Here is a 7,548-nt window from a genome sequence, read left to right as displayed (position 1 = left end):
ATACATCAAAAAGTCAAAAAGAAACATCATATCTATAGATTCAGAAAAAACTTCTAATAAAATTCAACACTAGGAAACTTCTGGCTTCCAGGAATATAGAGTAGGCATACTTTTCCCTATTTCTCCCACTAAATACAACTAAAAACTTTGGGTATTATATATTAAACAAATATAAGAAATCTCTGAAACGTAAAGAGAAGAAGGCAGACTGGCTAGAGAGCGTGGGGCCATGGAATGGCACAGTGGTGAATTCCCCAGGTTTTTTTTTCTCTCATACATCCCAGCTTTAGAATTGAAGGAGATGGTAAATCAGAAACACCAATGGGCACAGATGAGAAAAGTGTGAAAAAAACCCTGCTCTTTCTAGCCAAAAGACCTTGAGAGGGGTAGTCTTGAAGGATGCAAACTCTCAGCTGATGACCACCTACCTCAAGCAGCCAGCACAGAAGAGACTAACCCATTCCTACCCTCACCAGCAGAGACTGAGTGGGAAAACTTAGACCTCCATCTTTGTGTGGCTGTAACAGGCATCTCTGCAACCTGCCATGATGGCATCAGAAAAGGCTACACAGGGAGCTGGGACTTCTGTCCCCACTGCTGGTGACTTGGTCTTCCCCCACAGCTATGCTATGTCCGTGGAGACCAAGCGCAGAGCCTGGATTCCACCCAACATGGTGGTAAGGTAATGTTTCATCTCTCCCAGATGAGGTAAGGTCAAAGGATGCTAAGTAAAGAGTGAGGAATTTTCTCATTACCCAGCAGTAATGGGCCACCTCCCAGGGGTGGCATTGAGGACCACGGGAAGGGCCAGAACTCTCCTCCCCTCCCAGCATCACAGGCAATCCCTCCAACTCAGGTATCAAGAGAGGCTGAGTGGAACTGGGCTTCTACCTTCGCCTGACAGACAGGAGGCATCTCACTCTTCCATTCTGATGGAGTAGTGCCGGAGAAAGCCAGCTGGAACACAAGGTGTAAATAAGATCCTGAGTCTTATAACACAATATGAAAAAGTCCAGGTTTCACCTAAAAACTACTTCCCAAAACAAGAGGCAGGAAAATCTCAGATTGTATGAAAAGGTAATCAATAGGTGCCAATAGAGATAGAATTATCTGGCAAATCTTTTAAAGCAGCCATGATAAAAATGTTTCAATAAGCAATTATAAACATGCTTGAAACAAATGAAACATAGAAAACTTCAGCGAAGAAATAGAAAATGGGGGGACCTGGGTGGCTCAGTGGGTTGAAGCCTCTGCCTTCAGCTCAGGTCATGATCCCAGGGTCCTGGGATCGAGCTCCGCATTGGGCTATCTGCTTGCAGGAAGCCTGCCTCCCCCTCTCTCTCTGCCTGACTCTCTGCCTGCTCGTGATCTCTGTATGTCAAATAAATAAATAAAATCTTAAAAAAACAAAAAGGGAACAAAAAAAGAAATAGAAAATAATGAAGAACCAGGGGCAGCTGGGTGGCCCAGTCAGTTGAGCATCTGACTCTTGATTTTGGTTCAGATCATGATTTGGGGTTGTGGGATCAAGCCCTGTGTAGGGCTCCATGATCAGCAGGGAGTCTGCTTGAGCCTTCCCTCCCTCTCCCACTGCCCCTCCCCCTGCTCTCTCTCTCTCTCTCTCTTAAGTAAATAAATAGATCTTTTAAGTTTTTTAAAATGTTATTAAAAAAATAAAATAAGAAGAACCAAATAGATTACTTCAGATTATATCAATTGGAATAAAAAGTCAGTGGATAACAGAAGGGGAAAAAAAAAAATAAAACCCAGTACACAGAAAGCTAGAACTCCAAAGAACAGAGAGAAACAGACTGGAGGAGAAGGACAAAGCCTCGAAGTCCTGTGGTACTAAAAAAAACATCTAGCATTGTGTCATCAGATTCTGGAAGAAGGGAGGAAAGAGGGAAGAGCTGAAAAAGTACTCACAGAAATGAAAGATGAAAACTTGGCAAATTTTGCAAGAGACATAAACCCACAGCTTCAAGGATTTAAGTGAATGCCAATGAGATTAACCCAAAGGAGTCTACACCAAGACACATCATAATTACATTTCTGAAAACTTAAAGATTCAAAATAAATTTTTTTGAAAGTAGCTAGAGAAAAGTAACACCATATCTAGAAGGGAAAAACAGAATTACAGCATATTTCTCATCAGAAAACATGGAGGCCCAAAGGAAGTGTTATGATATTTTTTTTCAAGTGAAATGAGCCAGAGAAAGACAAATACTGCATGATATCACTTATATGTGGAATCTAAAATCTAATGAAAGTATAGCTTACAGAAACAGAGTAGAAAAGTGTGGCTATCGTGGGCTGGGGGGTGGAGGAAAGAGACACACGTTGGTGAAAAGGGTATAAACTTTCAGGTATAAGAATAATTACATTTGGAGGGTCTGATGTATGACATGGTGACCAAAGTGCATAACATTGTACTTCTGTAATTGAAATCTGCTAAGACAGTCAATTTAAATCTTCTAATGAAACAGAGTAAATATATGAGGGGATGATTATGTTAGTTAACTTAATAGGGGAGCATCCTTTCTCAATGTGTACATGTTTCAAATCATCAGTTACACACTTCAAATACCTTACAGTTTTGTCAGTTATACCTCAATATGGCAAAAAGAAAAGAAAAATCCTTTAGTCTATTGTGATCAGAAAAAAGGAGAGGTAGGATGTAAAGAACTTTAGAGAAGAATGCCAACAAAGAAATGCAGAATTAGCAAACCACCATTGTGCAACCACCTACATAATAATTGGGCCAAGCAAGGATCATGAATGAATGTTAAAAAGCAGTTTGATGAGGGGCACCTGGGTAGCTTAGTGGGTTAACTGGTTAACCATCTGACTTTGGCTCAGGTCATGATCTCTGGGTCTTGAATCAGCAGGGAGTCTGCTTCTCCCTCTCACTCCCCCTCTGCCCCTCCCTTCACTCATGCACTCTCTCATTCTCTCTCTCTCTCTCAAATAAATAAATAAAATCTTAAAAAAAAAAAACATGATGAAAAGTTGTCAGGGAATATGATAGTCACGCAGTCTCAAAGTGTGATGTTACAGAATCCTTATTAATTATAAAGGGAAATTTATGTCTTTACAATGGAGAAATCCTGTGCACATCACCTTAATGAAGTCATCAAATTGGCATTATCCATGATGGGACAAGCTGTTATGATGTGTCTCCTCATGTGATACAATGGAAAGTGCATATCACCCCAAACTGCAAAACTACAACCAGTGTTTAACCCTAACATAATCATGAGAAAATAAATTTTCAAATCCAGATGGTTGAAGGTTCTACAAGACAACTGCTCTGAACTCCTCAAAATTATCAGTAATATGAAAGACAAAAAAGGCAGGAGCTTATTGTACTAGATTAAAACAAGACTAAAAAAAAATGACAACTAAATGCTATGGGTAATCTTTGGATTCTAGAGTTTTAAAAAGGCTATCTAAAGACATTATCAGAGTAATTGGTGAAATCTGAATGTGAACACTATATTATATAATATTACTGCATTTATCTTAAATATCTTGAGAATGATAATGGTATGATTATGAAGGATTCATGCTGAAATATTTACAGTTGAAGGATTGTGATATTTGCAAGTTACTTTCAAATGATTCAGGCAAAAAGAGAGAGACAGTATAGTATATGTGTGTGTGTGAAAGAGAGACAGAGATGGAGCGAGCACAAATGGGACAAAATGAGTAAAGGGTATGGAGCTGTTCTATTTATTGCTGCGTATCATACAAATCCTAACCTTAGTCGCTAAAAAAAAAAAAAAAAAAAAAAAATCAACACCCTATTATATTTCACCATCTTGTGGATCAAGAATTTGGGAAGGGCTTAGATGGATGATTGTTCTACTCTATGTGGCATTATCCAGAGTCCCTCTGTGGCTTTCAGCTGATGGATGGGCTGTTCCTGAGAATCCAAACCATGACTGGTGGGAATGGATGAAAGGCTGGATTTTGCTGGAACCCTCTGCCTCTCCATGTAGTCCCAAGTTCTCTTTGCATTGTCTCCCCACCAGGGTAGTTAGTTGAACTTACGTGATGGCTCAAAGCTTCAAGAAACCATACCAGCAATAACCATTCCTTTTTTTTTTTTTTTTAATATGGAACGCTTCACGAATTTGCGTGTCATCCTTGCGCAGGGGCCATGCTAATCCTCTCTGTATCGTTCCAATTTTAGTATATGTGCTGCCGAAGCGAGCACAATAACCATTCCTTTTAAAAGCTAGGCCCAGGGGCGCCTGGGTGGCTCAGTGGTTTGGGCTGCTGCCTTCGGCTCGGGTCATGATCTCAGGGTCCTGGAATCGAGCCCCGCATCGGGCTCTCTGCTCCGCAGGAAGCCTGCTCCCCGCCCCCCTCTCTCTGCCTGCCTCTCTGCCTACTTGTGATCTCTGTCTGTCAAATAAATAAATAAAATCTTTTAAAAAAAAAATTAAAAAAAAAAAAAAAAGCTAGGCCCAGAGGGCTGGCTGTAGGGTAATATTTTCCATTTTCTTCTGCTCAAAGCTGTCTCAATAGCTCAGATTCAAAGGAAGGGGAAAAAAGTCTTTGATCTCAATGAGAAGAGTGTCAAATAATTCATTCCCATGTCTAGTCTTCCACAAGAGTTTCTGCAGTTTTGAATATTCTCAAAATCAAAACTCAGGGTAGGTTAGAGAAACCTCAAATGAATATATATGGCATTTTTTGTGTGTGAGTCTATTCATACCCTAACCTCCTAGAAATAGAATTACTCTTCATTTTGTTAGACATTTCCAAGTTGCTTTCCAAAAACAGTGTATCACTTTATTTGCCTACCGAACATGGATGAATGACTGTATTCTCCATATTTGGTGGTAGTTTTAAAATATATTTACAATGTGACACTCCTGTTATCATAAGATAGTCTGATTCTTCTCAGCAGAAGTGACAATGTGTGATTTCCAAGTCTAGGTCGTAGAGAGAAAGGCAGCTTCTACCTGTATCTCTATATTGGGCCATGCATTCTGGGAGCCCTGAATGGACAGGTAGGAATTCTGGCTAGGAGGGTGAGTAACTTTTTAAGAGAGCTAACCCAGGGCACAGATACCTAGATTTTTTTAAACCCCTCAAACATAATAGCATATATATAATAAATAAGTATATGTAAATATACTATGCTTTTTTTCATCCCCATGACTTAATACTTCAACATAAGAAAATGACAAATAGATATTTATTTAAAATTATATATTCAGTATCATTTACATCTATACTAAATAAATGCTGTTATTTAAAAATAAAACAGCAATAAGCCTTGTTAGTGTAATGAGAAGTGATTAATAGTAGAACTAATTAAATAAGTAGTATGTGTGAGAAAATATAACAGTATGTTATGACATTTCTATCTTTTGATATAGCAATTTATTTGAATTCTTTTAAAAAACTCTTTATTAGAGTTAAAATTCTTTCAAGTTAAATTATTGTACATTCTTAAGATATACAAATGGAAAACTTTTTAAAAGGAGAACTTAAATACAGTAGAAATATTAAAATAGAATTCATTAAAAAATGAAATGTTTCTTTCTGTCCCATGGTGTACTATAAGATATTTTTACTCTGTTTTCTTTTCCAGTAACACTTTTCCAACTGCCTACAGCCTGCAGGACATTTTTTTTTTTTCTTTTACAATGGTAAAACTGAATACAGTAAAAAATAAGATATACTTTAAATAAGTCATGGGGATGAAAAGTACAGCATCAGGAACATGGCTAATAATATTGTAATACCTTTACAATGGTAAGCATTTTGTCACGTAGAATTATTGAATTACTAGGTTGTATGCCTGAAACTAACATTATATGTCAAGTATACTTCAATTAAGAATTTAAAAAATTTTAATGGGCAGTGAAGAATTTACAGATAAAATATCAATACTTATGGGAAAGAGGCTTCTAATAAAAAATTTAAAAAGAGCTAACAGCTATCCTAATTTCACTTTTCAAATGGAGATCTACAAAATTAAACAAAAGCCTTCCTAAATTTGCATTTTAATAAGAGAAAATTTACTTTCAATGTTCGCATTTACAAAAAGCAGGCATTGCCTTGGCTTTTTTTTTTATTTTTTCCACTTTTTAATTCTTTATTCACAATTCATCTCAATAGGGTATTAGTATCACTAAATCAAAGGTTTTTAGCTTTAAAAAGGGAGTAAGTTATAAAGCATATAGCATGCTGTTATAAATTTGTGGTAACAATCTAGAGTCCTACTTTAAAGCAAATATTTGATGTAAATGTTTTATTAATAAAAGACTAAGGTATAGAGTTATAACATTCTAGTAATACATCAATGCTATTTTTTTTCCAAAGTAAGCATCCACTTGGCTCTTTAATAAAAAGAAAAAGAAAAAAAAAGATAAGATATACTTTGACTTGCAATTCTGCCCTTATCAAGCCCATATTATGCTAATGCCTCGTGTCAGTCCAGTGGGATGTCAGTCAAGCTAATATCCTCCCAGCAAAGGCAGTTGGACATAGACTACTTAGGCTAATTGGTTTTAAATTTAAAAAAAGGAAAATTACAACTTACGCTTCAGACATAATTTTTAGGCTCTAATGTATCTTGTGATATATGTGCTATTATTGAATGTTATAAAACCAATCCAAAAACTATGTCACTTATACAAGATACAAGGTTTCTGCTGTAACATTGTATTTTGCATGTCTTGTATTTCAATATCTTCACAAATCTTGCTTACAGCCACTAATTTTATTTAACCAGGTATTGATAAATAGAAACATATATTAAAAAAAGAATACTTAGGATTTCACTTACTAGCACCAGCAGGACTTAGATAGTGGTGACCTAATAATGCCCATCTCTTCTGCACCTACAGACTTGTTCTGGGGACTAGCTCTTTGTCAAGTGCTTTGCACATCAATTTTAGTATATGTGCTGCCGAAATGAGCACAGGTGCTTTGCACATCATACTGTAAGTTACTCCTATCTAAATTGTCCATGATTTTTATTTTTTAAAAATTTTAAAAAGATTTTATTTATGTATTTGACAAAGAGAGAGAGAGAGAGATCACAAGTGGGCAGAGAGGCAGGCAGAGAGAGAGAAGGAAGCAGGCTCCCCACCAAGCAGAGAGCCAGATGAAGGGCTCAATCCCAGGACCCTGAGATCATGACCTGAGCCAAAGGCAGAGGCTTAACCCACTGAGCCACCCAGTGCCCCATAAATTGTCCATGATTTTTACACACTCTGAAGCACATTAAATGCCACCACTAATTAAGCCCTTCTTTCTCAAGGCAAAGGGTTTTAAAGCTCAAAGACCATTTGAACTTGCAAAATTAAAGGCAAATCCCAAAGAGGTCACAGTTTTAGCAAAAAAATAGAAAAAGTCCTGTTTAACTTGGCTGCCATTTTTCTCATGGAACTTTTTTTTTTTTTTTTTTTTTTTTTTAGTTCTGAGCAGTCTGATTCCAAGACAAGAATTGGCTTTTTTTTTCTCCCTCTATAAGAATTTTGTTTTGTTTTGTTTTGTTTGAAGATTTTATTTATTTATTTGACA

At 36.9% G+C, this 7,548-nt stretch overlaps 1 non-coding gene across 1 annotated transcript; it reads right to left on the bottom strand.

The window, feature by feature from the left end:
* Positions 1-4,112: 4,112 nt before the first annotated feature.
* LOC131813276 (U6 spliceosomal RNA) lies at positions 4,113-4,219 on the bottom strand. Its single transcript, XR_009346702.1, has one exon. It is a non-coding gene; the product is annotated as a U6 spliceosomal RNA (small nuclear RNA).
* Positions 4,220-7,548: the final 3,329 nt, after the last annotated feature.

This window comes from Mustela lutreola, chromosome 12 (genome assembly GCF_030435805.1).
Source record: "Mustela lutreola isolate mMusLut2 chromosome 12, mMusLut2.pri, whole genome shotgun sequence".
In the NCBI taxonomy this organism is placed as follows: Eukaryota; Metazoa; Chordata; class Mammalia; order Carnivora; family Mustelidae; genus Mustela; species Mustela lutreola.
The sequence above is the reverse complement of the archived record's forward strand: the minus strand, read 5'-3'. Positions and strand labels throughout refer to the sequence as shown.